This window comes from Mesocricetus auratus, unplaced genomic scaffold (genome assembly GCF_017639785.1).
Source record: "Mesocricetus auratus isolate SY011 unplaced genomic scaffold, BCM_Maur_2.0 Super-Scaffold_100004, whole genome shotgun sequence".
NCBI lineage: Eukaryota > Metazoa > Chordata > Mammalia > Rodentia > Cricetidae > Mesocricetus > Mesocricetus auratus.
The window spans coordinates 110350662-110374039 of record NW_024429189.1 but is presented as its reverse complement, the minus strand read 5'-3'; the positions used below and the strand labels follow the sequence as shown (position 1 = coordinate 110374039).

At 47.3% G+C, this 23378-nt stretch overlaps 1 long non-coding RNA gene across 1 annotated transcript; it reads left to right on the top strand.

The window, feature by feature from the left end:
- The first annotated feature begins 865 nt into the window (after positions 1-865).
- Positions 866-2266, top strand: LOC121140260. The gene is made up of 2 exons (XR_005877052.1): positions 866-973; positions 2207-2266. It is a non-coding gene; the product is annotated as an uncharacterized LOC121140260 (long non-coding RNA).
- The last annotated feature ends 21112 nt before the right edge of the window (positions 2267-23378 follow it).

Below are 23378 nucleotides of genomic sequence, written 5' to 3'. Positions count from 1 at the left end.
CCATTTCTGCATTGATGATGCATCCTGTGAGAATCCAAAGTTAGGACAAGAGCATGCTCAGCATAGGGTTCTGGAGTCTTCCTCCAAATAAATCAGTTGCTTACATTAGTCATTTCTTCTTGGATGTATTGTTTGTGATGGATCTCCTGGGTGGTCCTCATTGTGTTAGCCCTGCAGGCTATGCCGCTGGAGGGTTCAGACAGGAGGTGGTTGCGTTTTTTTTCATCCAAGTTTATCTTCCTGGTACTTTGTACTCATCTTTTTCTGTCACAGGAGCTTTTCTCACAAGTTTAAACCACCTAAGACCTCACAGGTGGCTGTTAAACCAGAACCAGTCCAATGTTCAGTGTCTGCTTGTGCTAGGTTGTAATTCCAAATACCACCTGTAGGTGTCTCCCTCTGACTCCAGAAAATTTTAATTTGTATGTGATAAAGACAACTTTGTGAACTCCAAGCTACCCAGGAAGTTGGGCATGAATGCACATGCCTTTTATCTCAGCACTCGGGGCAGAGTCAGGAGGATCTCCGTGAGTTTGAGGCCAGACTTGTCTACATAGTGAGCTTAAAAAGAATCTCCTGTGAGCAGTTAACTGTATGTAAAGATTTTCAGACCAGCACTCACAATTGAGTGCTGACATTTGGCAATGGTAGAAATGTTCAATTATCTATAAAAACAGTAGACATTAACTACACCTGGTTGCTGAGGCGTTGAGCTGTGTCTAATGCTTCTGGGGAACTGAGTTTTACATTTTGATTATAAGTAATTTGAGCATTTATGGGTGTCTAGTCAATGTTTACTGTATCAGGTAGTTAGCCTTGTTCTCGTCTTTTTGTCTATCATTTCAGCAAAGGATAACCAGAAGAAGAAATTCAAAACAGCAACTGACAGGACGTCTGCTCCCAATGTCAGAGTGGGTCACTGTGTGACTGTGATGATCTGGGGGCCACTGGATAGCTGCTGTAACTTTAAGAAGTGAGCCTCAGTTTCTCCATTTGTAAACTGGAGATAATAGTTGTTAAGGTAGAAGCTTCACCCCAGCTCCTGGCATCCATATACCCAAAGAGTCTGGGATGTTATGGTGGAAATTCCACCCAAGCCCACCTCCCCCATCTTCCCCTAAACCCTGCTGCATCTCAGAAAGCCCACCAAATGATGGCCCCTCCCCCAGAGATGCTCAAGACCACTCCTACAGTGTATTTAAACTGTCACTCCAAAAACAGACTCATGGTTGTTCCAGCCTCCCTTTCCTGTCTCCTCTCTGGGGAGCTGGAAGGCCATGCGGGAGCTCTGTATCCATTGAACGTGGCTTTTTTGATTTCAGTTTGATCTGGTCTGATTTGGATTGCTGCATTGGTGGAGATGCTTATCCAGGTGCAAAACTTTTCAGTACTAGCAACTTCAGGAGCCCATTGTAGTCTGGATATGGTGGCACAATCTGTACTCTCAGCACTGGAAAGCTGAGGCAGGAGGATAGCTAGTTTGAGGCCAGCCTGAGCTACATAGTAAGAGCCTGCCTCAAACAAATCAAAACAGCTTATTTTTGCAGAGTTAAGTACCACTCAGCTAGCCTGTTCAAGGTCAAGAAAGCAAGCAGATTAGTAAGGGGTCAACTAGGAGTCAATCTTTGTGTTATCTTCATTAACACAAGGTTCAAAATCAAAGAGACTCACAGAAAAACACAAGAATAGAAGAAAAACTGTCCCCATTATTCCCATTATTCACCCAGAGTTCCCAGATAGTAACATTTTCACCACATTTGTCTTGTTGTTTTATTTCTACTCGGGTATATCTGTATATGTACATGCTTTTCCCAAATCAAGTGAGAATAAATTACAGATATGATGATGCCCTTGACCCCTACCCCAAAGCTTCATTGTATAATTCCTGAAGAGAAAGTGTCACTCTAATCATAGCCTTGGTGCAGTTTCCTGGGTCAGGCAACTGACATGAGTTGACACAATTATCTAGTTGTGATTAGATGTCACCAACGGTTCCAGTAATGTCCTTTACAGCAAAAACAATATCCCAGTCCTCTGCTCCATTCCATTCAGTGGTCCTGTTTCTAGTCCTCCAGTCCAGTCAGGTCTTTCATGACGTTGGTATTGGTGACAATGCAGTCTTGTATCATGTCCCTTACAGTCTGGGTGACCTCAGGTCGCATACACCTGACAATACTAGGAAAATAACTTCCCATTATTCTATCAGCAGGGACAGGAGATCAGTTTCCTGGTCCAGTAGAACAAAATCGGATGATAAATATTCCAGGTAAGAAGGAAAGATCTAGACGCATCTAAGGAGCCTGGTTTAGTTCACATGAAGCACTGCAATTAGCTTAGAGTTTCCAGGGCTGAAGGCAGAGGACCAGAAGCAGAGAGACAGAGAGAGAGAGAGAGAGAGAGAGAGAGAGAGAGAGAGAGAGAGAGAGAGAGAGAGAGAGAGAGAGAGAGAGAGAGAGAGAGAGAGAGAGAGAGAGAGAGAGAGAGAGAGAGAGAGAGAGAGAGAGAGAGAGAGAGAGAGAGAGAGAGAGAGAGAGAGAGAGAGAGAGAGAGAGAGAGAGAGAGCGCTGCAGGGAGAATAATGGGTAATGCTGGAGCCCAGAGTGAGCGGAGGCCAAGAAAAGTGCTGAAGATGACAGGGCAAGCTTTTAAACTGCTTACTTAAAAAACTCTCATTTGTTTCTGACACTTAGAAAAAAAATAGAAGGTACCCACCGTGGAAAATACAAAAGGAATAAAGGAGAAAATGCCAACTGGAGGCTGCAGCCGCAGCAGCCCTGTTACTCTTGTGGGCACACACCTTCCCAGCATCCAGAAAGCCTTTTCCAAACTGGGAAACAATGAGGAAAAGCCACGCCTTCCCTTGGGAACAGTGATGTCAGCTAGCAGAGGCTAGCCCGAGGGCAGCATGAGCTTCTGACGGCTGCATCTGTATGCTGGGAGGGCCAAGTGACTGGACACCTCAGAGAACTCAGAGATGCTGTGCTCTGTTTGTGGAACTCTCAGACTGCTTCCATATGTTTGGAGCTGAGAGGCATTTACGGATTTATTTATTTTTTGGTTTTACAAGACAGGGTTCCTCTGTGTAACAGTCCTGGGCTGTCCTGGAACTCGCTTTGTAGGTCAGACTGGCCTCAAACTAACTGAGATCCCCCTGCCTCTGCCTCCCGAGTGCTGGAGAGACGAAGGAGAGGGGAATGGGCGGTTGGGAGTGGCATGCAGGCTAGGGGCAGGCCAGGAAAACCCTTCTTGAGGGTAGAGCTGTAGGGGACAGGAGCAGCCCAGGAGCAGGTTTTGTCAAGTTGCTGTCCTCAAAGTCTGTGCAGCCCTAGGGGCAGGCTTGGGGACATCCTTGGGTTTGTAGGACTGAGTACAGGCAACTGTAGCAACTGGGAGAATTGGGTACCCAGAGTAGGTCTGCCTGACTTTCAAGATCCAGTTCACCCTAGGGTGGGGAACCCAGGGCAGGGTGGGTGGGGTGGCTGAGAGGCAGCTCTCTGGAACAAGGCCTAGTGGTCCTCCTAGCATTTTTACGGCGTATTAAATTGTGCACACAAACTGCGTGATGTCTTCAAAACTGCCCCAGCAAATCCTCCATTAGCGGATTATCCTCATCTCTGAAGACAGAGGAGGAAAGAATACCAGGTAAATGAGATGGCAGATGGAGTCTGTGCCTTGCCCATGTCCTCAGCCACCTGGAGGTAACTTCTGACCTTGGCTCTATGGGGCCCACACCTTGTGTGGCTCTGTGTGGTATTGTGTGTGCGTGTGCGTGCGTGCGTGTGCACCTTGCAAAACTGAAACTCTACACCATATGGAACAACTTCTTATTTCCTTCTCGTAGAGGCCCTGGTGGCCACACCCTATTTTCTGTCTCTATATATTTGACTGTTCTAGGAACTTTGTATAAATGGCATCATGCAGGTTTGTTCTTCCGTGACTGGCATTTAGCATAATGTCTTGAAATCCCTTCCCTGTTATAGAATGTATCTGGATTTCCCTTTTCTGCTTTTTGTTTCCAAAGAGGATTTTACCGTGTACCCAGTCTGCCTTGGAGCTCACTGTGGCCCCAAGCCTGGCTTTGAACTCTGGTCCTCTTGCCTGAGTGCTGGGATTGTAGGTGTGTGCTGCTACTCCTGGTTGAATCTCATTCTATTCATGGCTAAAAATCTTCCAGTGTTTCATATTGACCACCTTTACTGTTCATCTTCGGGTGGATATTTAGTTTCCTTTCACCTGTCAGCTGCTGTGGCTAATGCCATAATAAACAAGTGTATGCAAATATCTTTTCAAGAGTCGTTTGGAATATATTCCTTTTTTTTTTTTTTTTTTTTTTTGGTTTTTCGAGACAGGGTTTCTCTGTGGCTTTGGAGGCTGTTCTGGAACTCGCTCTGTAGACCAGGCTGGCCTCGAACTCACAGAAATCCGCCTGCCTCTGCCTCCCGAGTGCTGGGGTTAAAGGCGTGCGCCACCAACGCCCGGCTATATTCCTGTTTCTTAGTTTCTTTGGGCAGCTACAACATAAAGCTTTGGGCCAGGGATTTTTTTTTCTTTTTAAAAATTAATTAACTTAAAAATTTAATTTCACATTCCAACCAAAGTTCTCTGTCCCGCCCTTCCATCTACCCCCTCACCTCCCCCATCCACTCCTACCAACACATAAGGGCTCTCATGGGGAGTCAACACAGTTTGGCACATTATGGACTAGGGAGTTATTTTTTTTAAGTTTTATCTTTTTAATTAAAAAATATATCTGGTGTTATGGTGCATGCCTTTAATCCCAGCACTCAGGAGACAGAGGCAGGCAGGTCTCTGTGAGTTCAAAGCCATCCCAGTCTACATAGCAAATTCCAGGCTAACTAGAGATACACAGTGAGACCCTATCTCAAAAAACAAAAACAAAACCCCCAAAGATTTCTTTATTTGTATGGGTGCTTTTTCTGCATGTATGAATGTGTGCTGCATGAATGCCGGGTACCTGTGGAGGTTGCAGAGGCCATTGGATTCACTGGACTGTAACACGATTAAATAAATAACCTAGAGAAGATATTGGGGTTCAAGCTTCAATCAGAAAAACAAAGTAGCAGGCCACTAGCTCTTACTACCACCTCAGACTGAAAGGGCTGATCGTGCTGCCTCTCCTCAGTATGACTGTAGAATTCTGAGACTTCAACGTCTTCCTATTCTCAATGTGGCTGAAGAATAAATGCCTGACACTGAGACCTTTCTCCTGTCTTATATACTTCCCTAATTCTGGGATTAAAGACACGTGATCCCAGGTGCTGAGATCATCTTTGTGTGAACGGTTTCTCTTTAGGATTGGATCAATCTCGTGTAGATCTGGGTGGCCTTGGACTCATAGAAATCTGTCTACCTCTTAATCCTGAGTCCTATGATTAAAGGTGTGTACCACCACCTCCTAACTTCTGGGGCCTGGGACAAAAGGTATGTGCCTGGCTTTTAAGCCTTGTGGCTGACTTTGCTTTTCTGAATCCTCAGGCAAGCTTTAATAAATAATATATCACCACACTGGAGCTGGAATCACAGGCATTTATGAGTTGTCATGTGAATGCTGGGAACTGAACCTAGGTCCTCTGCAAGAACAGCAAGTGCTCTTAACCACTGAGCAATCTCTCCAACCTGGACTGGGTAATTTTAAGTGATAAAGATTTATTTCCCATAGTCTGGAGGCTGGGAAATCTACATTGAGGCTCAGCATTTAGTGCCTGGTGAGGGCTTTCTCAGAGTCCTCTGGGAGGAAGGGCACTGTGTTCTGATGCTGAGGCTGACCGAAGGGCGAGTGGGCTAAACGTTACTGCATGAGTCCTTAGAAGGTGCTAATCCCACTCACGGGAAGCCTTCCGGTCTCTTACCTCCACCTCCCAATCACACTGGCCTGACCTGAAATTTGGAGGACAGGTATTCAAACCATGGCAACCTACAAATGTGATTGTTGGATTATATGCTGTATTATCTTCAAAATTTTTAGCAACTTCTCTTACTGTTTTCCAGAGTGACTACTGAATTTTACTGAGACAATTTTGAGATGTGTTCTGCAGTCTCCTCCAGGAGGTCCCCAGTGGTAGTCTCATCATGAACCCTTTCTTCCTATTGGTGCCTTCTCTGGTCTCTCACATCTCCACCCCTTCCTGTTGACTTCCTGGACTCACCACCCAAATTCACTGCAAGTATCAAGTCTTCATCGTGGTCTTTTCTGACCGGAACGTGAGTTAAGGCCTGCCACTTGCTTCAGATGGTGGAGTTCCTAGGTGGCTCTTCTGAGATCTATTGCTGTATAATGAATTGCCACAGACTGGGTTTGGCTGGATGGCATCTTATAGAAGCATCTGCAGGCTCCACTGTGTTGATCTGTAAAACAACTAGGAGTTCAAAGGCAAAAGGCAGGACAGGAGTCTGCTAAAGGATTTTTCTGGAACGGGGTCGGTCACCTCTACCACATTCTAGTAAAAAAAGCACTTTCAGGCTCTCTAGATACAGGAGAGATGGAGAAATGAATCACATTGTGGTTTGAATATGAGATGTCCCCACAAGCTCTTGTCCCCAGAGAGTGGGAGAAAATTCAAGATGCAGGGGACTAGTTGGGGAAATAGGCCACTGGGGGCAGGTTCATAGGGTCATATCTTGCCCTTTGTCCCCTCCGGTGTCTCTCTGTGCTGTCTGGTTGGCCTTTGAGCAGATTCTTGCCACCTCGGAACTCTGTTTCAGCACTGGTCCACAGTGATGGGGCAAGCTGGCCCTGTACTGAAGGCAGGGGCTCAGATATCAGACTTCGGAAGAGCATATGAGACAGGATATTTTTGTGGGCCTCAGGGTCAGGACACAAACCTAGGAGTCAATATGATTTGAGAAATCCTAGTTGTAGCCTCTATCTTGTCCCTACTGAGGACAAATAAGGAACTCTAGTCATTTCTAGGGTACCTGTCCCTGAAAATAATGGCAAACTTGAGGGATCACTTGAAGCCTCAAGTGATCCCAAAATGTAGAGTCAGCAGCCTTGACAGGGACTTGGAAAGCACCACTTAAGGTGTTTGAGGAAATTAGAAACAACTCCAGTGGGGCCAGCAAGACCGCCTAGCAGTGAAGGTACTTACCTTTACCAACCCTGTTGACCTCAGTCTGACCACTGGAAGGCACACTGGGGTAGGAGAGAACTGTCTCCCTAACGTTGTCCTCTGACTTCCACATGTGTGTTGTCAAGGCTAGCCTAGGTAACTTAGTGAGACCCTGTCTCAAAAGAAAAAGTAAAATAAATGAAGGTTGTGTAAGTGGCTCGGTGACAGAGTACTGGTCTACCATGTGTGGGACCCTAAGGGCAATCTCCAGTATTAAAAAAAAGTCTCTGGAGATGTGTTTGAGGATTGTGGGTCAAAAGAATCATTCTAGATTTCCAAGATGCCTAGGCTGCAGACACCAATTATAAGGCATCCAGCTGCCAGGAGATAGGGTGTACCTGTGAAGGCTAGGCTGTCTTGTGGGAGAGAGTTCTGGAAGCCTGAAACACACCTCGCACAGGAGAAAATGACATCATGATGAGGCAGAGAGATTGAAGGTACTGCCCCTGTGGAGAGGTGATCACAAGCCACTAGAAGAGGCAGAGATTTCCCCTGAAGCCTCCTCCGACACACTGGTTTTCGTCCCACCCTCTCTATGTTTTGTTCCTGAGCCCTCAGCAGAATGGTTGCCAGCTCTCTCAAGGGAGTGATCCAAGAGAGCGAGGCAGAAGCCGCTTTGTCTTTTATGACCAGGCCTCACTCTTCCATTCCCACAACAGATTATACAGGTGAGCGCTCATCATGGGACGGAACTTCTGGGCGTCCAGCTACCAGGAGATAGGGTGTGCCTGCAAAGGCTAGGCTGTCTCAAGAGCAGTGGAAAGGGGTGTCCCGTGCTAGAAGACCAGGACAAACGGGCTGGCTACAGTGGTGAAATCTGCTCCAGTCAGGTCTCTCAGGTTCTGGCTCCAGTCCCTTTTCCTCATGCTGCCCATCAGCTTCTGCCTACACTGCCAGGGAGCCGAGGCCTCCTTTGGGCATTGCTAGATCCTGTTGCGCTGTCACAGAGCAAGGCAAGAGCCGTGGAGCCTGTGGCAGAAGACAATGGCCTCCATTGAGGAATTATGACGTAAAGGAACCAGGAAGCCCACAGCCACCAGTGAGGAAACAATAGGTGTTTCAAGAGGGCCCAGGAGTGCTCAGAAGAGGCGAAGATGCACTTCACCAAACCTGGCATCCGTCCCCCACCCCCGCCTCCGCCCCCGCCCCCCAACACTGTGCCAAGAGAGGAATTTCTCTGGATCTGTCTGAAAAGGTCATCTGTTAAGGGCAGTGTCTTTAAAATCTGGCTTCTGACCTTCATGCAGTTTGCCCTTGCTTAGTTCAGGGTGGCACTTTCCTGATCCATCTTCCAAGGCTGTGAAAGTCCCCTCCTAGGTGCTGGCAGTGAGGGAAAGTATTAGGGACAGATCTGAGCATGGTTGGTAACAGCTTTGTCTATTTCCACAGCTCCCGCCTTGACATCTCAGGTCCAGCATAGTACTGGGCGACATCCTATCTCAAGAACTTCATGTTAATCCAGACATTTGTCTGTCACCTGGGAGGATGGGGTTGGACTTGGTTCTTGGGCTTGAGCTGAGCTCCAAGCCCCAGGGGCTGGCTTTATTGTTGTCATATGTTAAGCTATGAGTGAAGATGTAAGTCTGCAATGATGTCGAACAGCCAGAACAGAGGGGAGACAGCCCCTTTCTCAGGACTTCAGCTGGAAGACTCCAGCCCAGCTCTTTGCCTCTACAGTTTTATAGATTTGGGGTTCCTGATGGAATGTGAAGGAAGGGCCTTTTAGGGGAGGCCTCTGTTGATCTGGAGCTTAAGGTTTAGAGTTCTCCCTGCAAGGCCACCTGGAGTATCTGTGATGACAGCTGTCCAGCTGAACACAGGCGGCTATTCTGACTGAGTTTAGCCACCTACGTAGGGTGTGACCTTTGCAGGGTAGTCTTTGGGCAAGGCCTTGTGCAAGGGCTCACTGGCATTTCTGTGGATGTTTCCTCACCAGCAATCATGTTGGGGAGCTTCTGCCCTATTCTCCCTTTTATGGAATCAGTGAGGACATTGCAGAGGTGGGGGTGGGGGTGCAGGACATATACTGAACCCCAATTTGCTCCATGCCTTTATTTACTTGAATGTCTGAGGTCAGGAACAGCAGCATATAAGTGGAAAATCCAATAAGTAAAATCAAATTTCAGTTTCAGGGAGAGCTTGACCTTTGAAAGGAAAATAGTTGACAATATTTGTAAGAGAATAGCAATCACATACTTGTGCAAACTGCTACTCCCCAGTTCCACTAACCTGGTAATTTCTGATTGGAATCTAGACTTTCAGAGCATCTGTGCCAGAGACATCCCATTTGCTCCCCCTGGGCTTTGCCTGGTTCCCGTCTATTCAGCTCAGTGTCTTGGGATGCTGAATTCTAAAGCCTGGGTCAGTGGCTCCCTAAGATGTTGTTCTAGCTGGTCCTTTTTTATAGTACTAGGTAAGGGGGAGGCATATCTCCCTCCCCATAATCCCTTCCCTTCTGGGTCCCTGTTTGTTGGGTCCATCTCCCGCCTAAGGCCACGATTTCTGGCTGGGGCCCGGTCTGTGCTGCCACCTTCTCTGAGTTGCAGTAGTTGCCTCCTCACCTTTGGGAGCGATCCCCCGATGTTACTGGTCATGGGATGAGCAGTACCCTGTACTGCATCTTTGTATATGGCCTCTATTAAACTCTTCTCAAACTGCCCAGGTGAGTGTCCTGTCTGCATTTCCAGAGTCCATGCGACATTCAAAGCCTTATTTTGTAAGTGTCTTTTCACTCTCTGTGGTGTTCTTTTCTTTTTTTTGAAGACCTCAAGGAAACCTTGAAGCTGCACTGGAATTGCCACGGTTTGAACTTGAAAACCCAGAGCTGGTCTTTGGGGCAGGGGGCAGACTGGCTTTGTGCCTTCCTTCAGTGCGAGAACCAGCTAACTGAGGATGGCTTCATCCCTAAGGGACCATCGAAGACTGTTCTGAATAAATTCTAACTTATTCTGAGAGGGGGAAGGGAAAAGGAAAGTGAAGGAATCGGGAGGGGGGTTGGGAGGATAAATGATCAGTTATTTTATTTACAGCCGTGAACTTCAGATTGTTGGTGCACACTTCAGACACAGGAACATTGCTGTGAGTTTGAGGCCACCCTGGTCTACACAGTGAGTCCAGGTCAGCCAAGGCTACACAGCGAGACCTTGTCTCAAACAACCACAACAACAAAATGCCAGATCAAAGGTGTATGACAGCACCTTCCCTGTTTCCAAAGGGGGCCTGGAAGGATCCAGGCAGATAATTTATGCTCCAAATTCCAGTGACAGTTACTAGGAAGACATCATGGGTTAAGGGGCAAGTCAACAAAACAAACACCAGTAGCTTGTCCGGTGGAGTGTTGTGGGGTTGTTCAGAGTGGATTTCAGTTGCTCAGGGAGATGTGCCCTTGATGAGGAGAGCTTGATGAGTGCTAGACTCATACATTCAAAACTTAAGTCCTAAAGTGTCTGTGTTGGAAGTTGAGATCTCTTCCCTCATGACTTAACTAGCTATCCTGGGAGTGGGTTTTTTTGCATTGAGAGTGAGTTGTAAAACTGAGTTCAGTCCTTTCTTTCTCTTCCCACCTTCTGCCATGGGTTGATGCAGATGTTTTAAAGATTCTTACTACACATCATATGCTTGGGCTCCTTAACCTTCAGAATCAGGAGTTAAATGTCTGTTGGGTATTCACTTATAGTGACAGAAGGCAGGGAAAGCTGGCTGCAGGGAAAACATAAGCCCAATTTTGTGGGACGGGAATGATCTGTGTTTATTTGGGATGTAGAAGCCCATAGGCTGGGGTGAGCCACATTAAGGCTATGTGAGAGGTATAGCGGAGAGGGGCTGTGGGGAGGGAAGCAGACATGGGGGAAAAGAACCAGCAATGACACATCTCTAGCCCTTGTTCTTGTCAGGAGCTCAGTGTCTTTTGAGAACCCCCTCCCTTCTCTGGGCTGGTATGAAGACAGGGTCAGCGTGGTGAAGGTTTCAGGATGCTTGGCCCAACTGCCATCACCCTCAGTTTCCAGATGTGAAAACAAAGCTGAGATGACTCGACGTTGTCTGGGCCAAATATCGAACAGTTGCATTTGGCTTGCATAGGTGAGGGGTAGGGGGTCCATCAGGCTGCCATCAATGTGGGCCACATCAGGAGACAAGCAACAACTCAGGGTGTATTACTACAAAGCCTATCTTCATGGAGAGGCTGCTCTCTTCTGAGTGGGTTGATCTAGGGATGCAAGGGTGTTGAGGCCCTCTTCCTGAAGGACTCTAGGATGAGTTGCCAGAGACAGGTCAGAGAGGCAGGCGGCCCCCAGAGGTCACTGCATGGAGCCTCCACTACACAGACCTATGGTGAGGGAGGAAGAAATGGGCTGTATGTCTCCATCTCATCTCCTACCATTGTCTCCTATAGACCATTGAATCTCTACTTGGGTCCTGACCTGCCTATGCCTGCAGGGTGATGGCAATGGGGTCAGTGAATAGCTTTCTGGAAAAGCCTGCAAGTATCCAGAGCTGACAGGAGGGGGCAACCCTTTGGCTCTGACCCCTGGAACTGATGACATAGTATCTATCAGCCATGTCTCCTCCTCCATGGACCCTTTCTCATTCTTTGCATTGTACAGATTTCACTTCCTCCTCTTTCCCCACAGGGTGAGGATGAGTAGAGGGAAGAGGTGACAGACTACCGGTTTACAGTGTCCAAGTCACTGCTGCCTGATATTTACCAGGCACATGGAAGTCAGGGACGAGAGCCAGACTAAGCAGAAGATATGGAATGATGTTCTGGTCCAAAGCAGAACCTGGAACTAGCACTTTCTTTACCATATGCAAGGAAGGGAATGGAAGGAGGGAGATAAGAAGCCAATGGTGAGTATGCCAATGCTGGGTACCAGTGCAGACACTGGGCCTCCTTCACACTGTTGGGATCATCCAAGGAGCCAGGGCGGACACATCAAAATAGTCCAGCTGAGGGAGTAGAGAAGAAGAGGCTGAAGTATTTACCTGTTGGATCCAGACCCTCACCAGGAGGGTTTTCTTGTCTCCCTTGAATTCTGGTCACTTATGGGTTGTTCTGAGAGCAGGCTGAGGGGTCTTGAGCAAAGCCTGCAGTGTGGACATGGCAGCTGAGCTCCTTTGGTGACTGTCCACCAAAGCACAGCTGAGCTCAGTGGAGAACCCAGGGCTGGGTAGCTGCACCCAGCTACCTAATAGAGAAGCAGTCTTCCCAACTGAGAACCACACATTGGGCACCTGCTGTGTTCATAAGGACACACAGTTTTCATCAACTAGTGGTCTGGCACAGGAGCCATTGCTATGGAGACAGATGCCCCTGGGGCACTGTGAAACTGTATAGACAAAACTATGCCTAGCACATAGAAGGTACTCAATAAAGTGTGTTCCTCCTGGCAGTGGAGGAATTGGAGAAATGGAGGGAAATGCAGATGCGAGTGGTTGAATGATTTGACAGTCTGGGGAGCTCTGACTCTGGTGGGTTCCAATATCTCCAGAGAGTTCAAAAGCAGATGGAGCTGGGCCTGGTGGTCCAGGCCCATCATCCCAGCCACTAAGCAGGTTGAGGAAGAAGAATAGAAAGTTCAAGTCCTGCCCAGGCAACTTAGAGAGAGACTACCTTAAAATGAAAATTAAAAAGAGGACTAGAGATATAGCTCAATGGTAGGGTGCCTGCTCCGTATCTGTAAGGTACTAGACTCAAGGCTTGATCAAGAGGAGGCTTCAGAGACACTGGCAGCTGCTGAACCATTGCAGGACAGCCACCGCTATTGCACTGGAGCCCTGGAGGACCACTTTTGGAGCTTTAAGCCAGACATCGCCTTGTCTCCTCAGCTGCCTGGGTAGCCTCCTGGGAAACTGTGATGACTTTATCCCTGTGCCTGGTGGAGGAAGGGAGGCAGTGGGCTCATTGGGCAGGCCACACAGACCAGTCTTTGTGCCCTGTGGCCTACAGGAGGTGTAGGCTGTCTGCAGGCTCAGCGTCTGCTGGACGGCAACACAGGCACTCTTTGTGGTGCCCAGGACCCAGGAGGCATGGGGGCGGGAGGCCTAGGGGCAGGTTCCTGTGGGCCAGCTTATGGGTGGCATGTTGGAGGTAATATGATGATCCCAGCAGAGATGTGGGGTAAGGCACAGGGGTGTGTGTGTGTGTGTGTGTGTGTGTGTGTGTGTGTGTGTGTGTGTGTGTGTGTGTCTTGGGAGAAGATTCCTTTGGACTAGCCTGGAAATGCCATGCAGTGAACGGATACCGACTCCAGACCCATTGGCCTGGTCTGAGTGAAGGCCTCCTTCCTTGATCTATTTTTCTGGCTCTACTCCTAGCTATGTTTCTGGTGGAAATTCTCTCTACTTGTTTCAGACGGGTCTATAAGTAGGGATAGTCTGCCAGGCCCACTGTCTATGGAGTCACATGGGGTACCATGCTTAGAAGTGCATCATACTTGGAATTTAGAATTTTTGTCTTGAAGAACCAGAGCTTATATTTCAGGTCTCATGTATGCCAGGCAAGTGCTCTACCTGTGAGTCTTTTCCTTAAAATTGTGTTTTGAGACAGGGTCTTAATAAGCTGTCCAGACTGACTTTGAATCTGCCATCCTTCTGTCTCAACCTCCTGAGTAACTATACCAACTTGAAATTCTGACTGTGTCCCTGTTTTTGGTTTGCTTTGGACTCCATAAATATGTAGCTAATATGAGGTTGAGGGCCAGGACCACAATCCATCAGAGCCTTAGTCACCTCTCTGTCCCTAGGATCTGAACTTAGGTCCTCACACTTGCATAACAGACATTGCATTTTGTAAGTGATTGTTTCATGAGTCAGTGAAATGGCTCAGTGGGCAAAGGCACTTGCTGCCAAGCCTCATGACTTGAGTTCAATTCCCAGGACCTACAAGTTGTCCTCTGGCCTCCATATATGCATTATGGCACACATTCATGTACATGTACATATGCAAAGTAAACAAATGTAATAAAATAATTGCTCCATTATAATTATGCATGTTTACTGTGAAAAATTTTAAGCAATACAGAAAAATAGTAAGAAGATTTACACACACACACACACACATATATAAATGGATGATCATTTGGTATTGGACAACCACTTGCTGTGCTTTTTCCTGGGAGAGACTATTTCTCCTGATCTTAGCATTCCTTAGTTGGTGGTAATTCCTTGTGTAGAGCTGAGGACTCCTGAACTTCCCCCTGACTTTCTTGTTCAGCTCATGTTTAGGTGGTCATGTTGGTGAGGCTTCATGGGTGTAGTTTCTGACATTCCAGGACATATAATCTCACAGCAAGCTTCCTTTTCCTCTGGCTCTTACAATTTTTCCTTCCCCTTTCTGGAATGCTCTCTAGGCTTTGGTGCAGAGTTGTGTTGTATATGTATCTACTGGGAGTCCGAAGCTCTGTAGTATGATTGGGTGTTGTTTTCTGTAATGGTCTCTGTTGCAAAGAGAAGTTTCCTTCATGAGGGATGAGGACTACATTTATCTGTGGGTGTAAGGACAAATACTTAGAGTTTGGTTGGGATTATACTGGTTGTGGTGGCACACGCCTTTAATCCCAGCACTCGGGAGGCAGAGGCAGGCGGATCTCTGTGAGTTCAAGGCCGGGCTGGACCGACAGCCTCCAAAACAATACAGAGAAACCCTGTCTCATAAAACCAAAAAAAAAATGTCAGTTGTAGGTTCTCCTCTGAGTACTATGACTTCACTAACCCTGCGTATTTGGCTAGGTTTCTAGTGCCAGGCATGAATTCCCTCAATAATGAGTGTCTTAAGTCCAGTTAGAGACCTATTGGTTACCACCAAGGTATGTGTGCCACGATTGAACCTTGAAGACTATTGTGTCATGCTGGTGGTTGTTGTAGTTCCTAAGTGTCAGAGCTGAGTATGACTTGCTTCCCTTCTTTGTAAGCTTTCATGATGCCTTCTGGTTCCATGAAAGCTATTCCTCGGGGAGGAAGTTTTCAGATCTTATCCATTTTGAAGACAACACTTTTACAAAAATTTTTATTTTTTATTTTATATGTATGGTTGTTTTACATGTATGTGTGTCTTATTCCATGGGCATGCAGTGCCCGTGGAGGCCAGAAGAGGGTGTTGGATGCCCTGCAACTACAGACAGTTATGAATGATCATGTGAGTGCTGTGGATCAAACCTGGGTCCTCTAGAAGAACAGTCTGTGATTTTAATCCCTGTGCCATCTCTCCAGCCCTGGTGAACACTTTTATAGTGCTTTTGTGTGTTTATGTAAGTGGATATTTATAGTTACATACATACTCACATAATTCCAAGTACTTGTATATTTTTATGTCAATGGACTCATTATATATTATTATATAGTACACATGTATTTATAATGTGTGTGTGTGTGTGTGTGTGTATGTGTGTGTGCCTGTGCGACTGCATGTGCATGTGTGTTTAGCTTGCTATTTAGTTTTAGGCAGCTCAAAAATCCAGAACATATAGATAGCGTCCAAATTTTTTGACAGCTGTGTGGAATTTCATTGTATTTCTACACGCTGGCCTTTGACTGACTCTGAATTCAAAATCCTTATGACTCAGCCTCTCAATTGCTAGGATTCCAGGTGTGTTTACTCCTAAAAAATCTTTATTGAGGTATGATTGACATATAAAACTCTGTAGATATTTAATGTATACAACTTGGTGTGTCTAGAGATAAGCATATATCTACATCATCAGCAGTAAATGTCAAAAACTTGTTCATGATCTCCAAATTTTCCTCTTGCCTATTGTGCTTTTTCCCCCCATTTACTTATTTAGTGGGAAAAGCACTTAGTACCAGATCTGTCTCCAACAGACTTTCATGTATATAGCACAGTATTCTTAATCAAAAGGCCATGGATTATATAGTAGACCTCTGGAGTTTTTATCCTGCATGTCTCAGTTTGTGCCCTTTGACCTTACCACCTCAGTTTCCTCCTCCCCTAGGCTCTGGCCAGGACCATTCTACTTTCTGTTTTAACAGATTCCATGTGTAAGGGAGACAGTACCTTAGCATAGTTCCCTCCCAGTCCACCTATGTGGCTGCAAATGGCAGGCTCTCATCTATCTATCTGTCATCTGTCTGTCTGTCTGTCTGTCTGTCTGTCTATCTATCTATCTATTGGTTTTTTGAGACAGGGTTTCTCTGTGGCTTTGGAGGCTGTCCTGGAACTAGCTCTTGTAGACCAGGCTGGTCTCGAACTCACAGAGATCCGCCTGCCTCTGCCTCCTGCATTCTGGGATTAAAGGTGTGCACCACCACCGCCCAGCTAGGCTCTCCTTTTAACATTTTATCTATTGTATGTGTGTATGAGAGTGCGAGTGTGTGTGGTCAGAGGACAACTTCCAAGACGTGGTCCTCACCTTGTTCTCATCTTGTTGAGCAGGGTCTTTCTTGTTTCTGCTGCTGTGAGTACTCTAGGCTAACTGGCCTGTGGGCTTCTGGCTATTCTTACTTTTCTGTTGTTGTGACAAAGCATCTTGACCAAGGCAACTTCTAAAAGTAAGTGTTTAATTGGTTTGCAGGTTCAGAGGGTTAAAGCCCATGACAGCAGAGCAAAAGTATGGTGACTGGAACAGCTGAGAGTTCATGTCTCACACACTGGGAGTAACCAAGAGTCTTCTGGAGCCTCAAAGCCCACCCCCAGTGACACACCTCCTCCAACAAGGCCACACCTCCTAATCCTTCCCAAACAGTTCCACCAACTGGGACCAAGTATGCAGATGTATGAAGAAATGGGCACATTCTCATTCAAATCATCACAGCATCCTCCCATCTTTGTTTCCCATCTTGTGTAGGACTGATGGGACCACAGGTGCATGACCCACATCTGATTTTTATGTGGTTTCTGAGGACTGAACACAGATCATCAGACTTCAACCGTTACTCATTCTGCCATCTTTCCTGTCTTCTCTAGAAACGGAATGATATTCTGTGCATGCTTATGGCACAGTACCTTTTTTAATTCATTTATCCACCTACAAAGATACATATAGTTTCCCTACTTACCCATGGCTAACACTTCACGGGTAAGTAAACATTAGGGCATCTCAAATTTAATCTTAACTATTTTCATTTGCCATTACTCCTACCGTCACCACCCTTATCTACAGGAATGTACATCAGTCTTCCCTATCCATGGGAGAAATGTCCCAAGATCTCTAATGGATACTCCAAATCACAGAGATTATCAAGCCCTCATATGCTATTATTCTCATAAAGTTTAGTTGATAGTTTAGGCACAGCATAAGACTAATAATAGTAGCAATAACAAAACAGTTGGCACAATAAACTATAACAAAGGTTACATGAATGTCTGTTTTTCAGCATATCTTTCTTGGGCACATGTATGTGGTGTATGTGGTGTGGATATACGTGCATGTTAACATCTGTGAGGGTGCCTGTGCACACGTGTGCATGTGGAGGCCAGAGGTTGTTATAATGTGTCTTTCTCCATTGCTCTTCTTTTTAGGTGTTGAGGTAGGGTTTCTCACTGAACCTGGAGCTCATCAATCGGGTGAATCTAGCTAGCCATCTTGCCCCAGGGATTCAGTCTCTGCTTCTCTAGTCTAGGTTTGCACAAATGTGGGGACTGGGGATTGGAACTCTGGTTCTCCCACCTACACAGCAACCATTTTACCCACAGATCCATCTCTCTAGGCCTCGTCTCTCAGAGTAATATCTTACTGATGGCTGTCCCTCTGCTGGCATGCTGTGAGATGATAGTGTCTTCATGTGGAGGTGAACCGAGGCACACAGTATAGGCATAAAGCTAGCATCGGGTCTCTACCTAAGGGTTCCCTGATGTGAACATTATGTAAGGTCTTAATGTCACTATTTAAGAGTTCCTTGAGTCAGGAGATGATGGCACACGCCTTTAATCCCAGTACTCAGGAGTCTAGTAACACCGCAAAGTCATGTAACAGCTTACAGCCCTGCTGACGGGGGGTGGGGTGGGGGCGGGTGGGGGGTGGGGGGTGGGGGGGAGGTTTTCCCAATGTAATGACTCTGCTCTGGCAGGGGAAGTTTTGCCAGGAAAGTTGTTACCACTCTGCTTAGGCCCCGGGGGAGTGTAACAGCTCTGCTCCCTTCTGCTCCAGTAAAAGTTGCTTCAGCTGGACTTCACTCTGGCGAAAATGTCATATGTCACAACAAACCTCACTCAAGAGAACTACTGGGAAGGAAGAATCCAGGGGGTGGCTGCCTCCAGGGTGAGAAGCTGCAGCAGACTGAACAGGGTACAGAGCTTATATGGGGTTTCTTGGGGTGGGGCAGCTTTCCAGAGTGGCTTGGGGTTGGTGGATTTTTGTAGCCTGATTTTGGGGCAAGCTCAAGGATTGGTGGGATTTTGTGCTTAGGGATTGGTAGGATTCTGTGCTCAGGGATTAGTGGGATTCTGCAGCCTGACTCTGGGGTAAACTCAGGGATTGATGGGATTTCAAGTCCTAGTCCTGAGGTCAAATCAGAGTCAGGGTGTTTTTTCCTTGGTCCTTTTCACTGTATAATAGGTGACAGAGAGCAACCAAACCACAGAAATCAAAACCATGGACAAGACAGGAATACAAAAAAAAAAAATCTTGTTTACCTGTGATTTAAATGTAATTGTGTGCCTGCATTTTCTTTTGAAAGTCTGTTCCCCTTTCCTTCCTCTGCCCTTGTGCCCATTAAGGAAGTCTGGCACATGTGGGCTGAGTCAGAGAGCTCCTGTCTCCTCTGTCTGCTTCCCTGTGGTGTTGGAGCCAAATCCTTCCTCCCCAGGCAGGAAGTGCTGCCCTGTGTCCTGCATTCCCATATACTTTCTGCCAAGAGCATGATTTGTCTATCCGATGGTCTGTTACCTGTGAGTCCTAGCAAAGAACTTGCTCACTCAATGCCCTTAAAACTCGAGTGGCCCCCATGTTGTCCTCCACTGACACTCGAGAGCGTGGGGCATCAGAGGGGGCTGCTGCAACCACCTTTTCTGGCTCTGAACGGTCCTCTTTTGAAATCCTAACATGCTAAACCACACCTGGTTGTTAAGAGCCCTGTTTGGGGGTTCTGGGAATTTCAGGGACAAAATCCAGCCTTGAGGCTGGTGGGGCAACGCGGGGACAGGGTGCTTATGTTAGCTCTCCTCGCCCACGTGTGCAAAGTCCAGACACTGCAGCAGGCCAGTGGCCGCCTGGTCTTGCTTATCTGCCTGACGCAGCTCCTCCTCCCTCTTGTCTTCCAGCAATCTCCAGTGCAGTTTGGAGAGGAGGAGTGTCAGGGCCAGCTTACGGGAAGTCTGCTCATGGAGAGATAGATGCCCCCACGTTCAGTGCCTGGACTTCTTTTTAGTTGTTGTTTGTTTTAAAACATTTACTTATTTTTAATTATGTGTATATGTGTGTGTGGGTGAGTGTGGGTATGTGCATTAGCCATGGCCGCTGCCTGCAGGGGACAGAAGAGCGCTTTGCATCCTCAAACTGGAGTTAGAGGTGGTTGTGAGCTGCCTAACACGGGTACAAAGAACCAGACTCTGGTTCTCTGCCAAAGCAGTATGTGCTCTTAATTGCTAAACCACCTCTTCAGCGCCGTGCTCAACTTCTTTACCTGCTGGATGGATGGAAGGACTTCTGCTTACTCCAGTTGTACAGCAAATGAGATTACCTTGCAGCTGAGTCAGAAATGGGTATCTCTGTCACCAGAAGCTTTCCTAACTGTCCTCTTCTGTCACGGTGACATTTTTTAGTCTATCACTACAGTGTTTTCAGCATGCTGTGTGATGACCATTCCTGTTTCTGCTTCTTCCTGTTACTATAACAGGAGCTCCATCATTCCCAGGGGGATGAGGCCAGACTGGGAGTAATGTCCCTTTATAGTTTCTGCATACAAGTAGTACTCAATACATGTGTAGTGTAAACTACTGGGTGCAGGAGAGACAGAGGCTGCTGCAATTCACTGGCCCCCACCCCCACTCTAAATCAAAGTCTTAGATAAGCAGGTAGTGATTCACTGGACTCCCCAGGGTCCCTGGGGTCCCATGCTACAGCAAGAGTGAGCATCTGACTGCAAAATCCTGTGGTCCTGAACGCCGTGCTCCCCACGGAGGAGTGCCAAGCACTGGTACCGCTCTTAAGATACGCAACAGTAGGCACACCCTTTGTTGCAGCTCCAGATATGTGTGTTCCCCCCTCCTCCCAGTGCAACAGTTATTGGGGCTGGCATGCCACCTGCCCCGCTGAGCTCCCCTCCAGGTTAGACTGTAGTAGGTGCTCCCCAATCTCCTCAGACTCCAGCTTCTTAGGCTGCATCTTAGAGTGCAGCACCCAGGAGGGTGTCTCAGGTTCAGAAGCCACAGTCTGGTCCAGTCTCTGGGCAGATGCTGCATCCTTCCTGGGCTCCATGGAGTTCTACTCACCCCTAGATGTCTTTCTGAGACTTCCCTGGCCATTACTCTGTCCCCTGGGAAAGAAGGCTTTAAATCTGGACTTATGTTTTGTGCCTAACCTAAACAGTGCCGCCCTGATTCAATCCCAGGCTGCTTTACCTGGGTTATTTTATTCATCCTCAAAAAAAATACAAGGCAGATAGTATTCATAACACCTTCGGCAGATGGAGAGAGTGAGAACCAGTGATGTTACTTGTGGGAAATCACTGCTGGTGGACAGTGCAGGAGGAAGTCAGACACACTGGACCCTACTACCTAAGGGTTTTACTGGCTCTAACATGGTCAGGATAGGGGGCTGTGATCGGGTGTGTGCACTAATATGTCAACCTGTGGCGCATTAATGTAACAGTGCATGCTTAAGTAGGCTTACACAGAAGAAGTGGCTCTACACGAGGAGGGACATAGGGACAGGAGGTGCAGCAGGTAAAAAGGGGAGCCCTGGGAGGGGCAGGGGCATTGGCATTGGCAGGGCGACGAGGAGTGTAGAGGAGACCACTCCTCATGGCACTCAGTCAGGTACCATCTAAGCCTTGCTTTCACAAATGGAGCAACGGGGCTGGCTAGCAGAAGGTCTCTGCAACGTGGCATCCTATGTCTGTTGCCAACAGCTGGCCAGCGGATGGACCTTCCTCCGGCTTTTCTCCAGCTTGGACTTGCCAGCCAAACTCCGGGAGTTCTTTGATCAGGCGGATTTAAATGTTCAGCAGCGTTGACAACGATCAGGCACGCCCTAAGAGCTCGTCCTATGGCCAGGTTTTGCCTGAAGGCTCAGCATCCAGCCATCTGCTGCCACCCACCCTTCCATGGAGTCGGGGAGCTCAGCGCAGGTGGCAGGTGCGTTGAAGCTGGAGGAGCAGCTCCCGGGAGTCGCTCTTGAGTCTCCTTTCTACAAAGGTGGGGTGCTGAGGTGGCATTTCCGTGAGAGCCAGGACAGGGCGTGCCAGTGACAGCTGTCCCGAGCGCAGAGCTGATAGAGCACCCAGAAGTTGCAAACTGGTCAGTCAGGCTATTAGCACAGTAGCTCTGCAAACAGGTTCTGGGATCTTCAGCCCCAATACTTGCTAGCTCAGGAAAGAACTTAACCTCTCTAATAAAGCTTCAGTTTTTCTGTCTCTACAATGGGGACAATAGTAATCTTTACCTTTCTCAGAGTGTTTGGAAAGTTAGGGCTGACATCCACGAGTATTTAATACCACCAAGACGTTGTTTTAAGAATTTTAACTGTGTTCACTCACTGAATTCTCCACAGGGACTTTGTGAACTAGGTACCATGATTGTCCCATTCTGTGGGTGAGAAAAGGTACACTCAGAGACATTAAGTAACTTTCCCAAGGCCCACTGGCAGGGGGCGAAGTCAGGCTTCGGAATGGCTCTGAGCCAAGCCCTGAAGCAGGTTCCACTGGCGGCCTCTGAAAGGTACAAAGCCTGGCTTTGTGCCTGGCTTATGGTCAGTGCTCAATTAAAGGTCACCATCTGACAGGGTAGTGGAGGGTGACACACGATGCTTTATATCTTCATCAGGGAACTGAAGTTGAGGCAAAGGGGTGTGGGCAGGGGTAGATAAGAGACACTCCCTCCTTAGAATCTGCTTGAAGCCTCTTGTTAACGGAGAATCAAGAATTCCAGCACAATTAACATTTGCTACAGCTGGGTAGTGGTGGCTCATGGCTTTAATCCCAGCAATCAGGAGGTAGAGGCAGGCAGATCTCTGTGAGTTCCAGGCCAGTCTGATCTACAGAGCAAGTTCTAGTACAGCTAGGGCAACACAGAGAAAGGAGAAATGCACCATGCTAAATGCCTAAGCTGCATGACCTTACTCCCTCCCTAGACATTTTCCAGTAACCCAACTACACCAAACCTTTGTTTACAGTAGACATCTTAACTCAACCAGCAAACCTTGTGACCTAGGGTTTTACTTCACCAGCTGTGATCCTATGTAGTGCATAGGAACCACCCCCAAGATCTCAACAAGGTTCCCTTAGCAACCTTGTATACTTCCACAACCCACCCAAACCAGTATATATGGCTGCTGAAAAGACATTATGATTCTTTCTTTGAGAAGCCAATGCCCATGCTCGAAGATGTGTCTTTCTTCCAAGTGCCTCTTTCTGTTTACTCCTGTGCTTAAGATCTACATTAAAAATGTCTCTCGACAAATAACTGATTCATACTGTCTCCACACTTGGAATTCTTTTCTATGCTGAAGAACCAGATTTTTACCAGAGTGGAGATCCCTAAAAGATGAGGGAATTCCTCAGGCTGTGGGGAGCAGCATGAAACTATTTCTCTATGTTCCCTCCCACTGCTGACAAAGTGTCAGTATTTTGTTAATATTGACCATTCATCCATCCATCCATCCATCCATCCATCCATCCATCCATCCATCTACCCATGCATTCATCTTCCTCCAATAATTCTCCTACCATCTTTGCCTAGCATGCACTTTTTAAGGGTACAAATGACTCTGGGGCCATCATGCTCTTTGAAGCCTATTCAAGGGCATTCAGATGAAAAGGGATGAAGGATCTTCTACAGGGACTCTGGGACTCTGGGGTACCTGTTACAGGAGGAAGCATGATGCTTACTGAGAACAGCTGCCAGTGCCCTCCCCCCTACTAAGACTCTTCTCAATGAGCCGATAGTCACAATAGTACATAGACTGCAAAGAAGTCCCACTCACATTCCCAGCTCTGCCACTTACCAGGCTGCCTCCCCAACAGCTGGGCAGCTGTGTCTATTCTGCCAAAGGACAGTGCCAGGCTCTGCAGCCTCCAACTTGCCCCCTGGTCACCTCACTAGGCTGGCTTCTTCACCTGATCCTCTTCAGCCTCAAC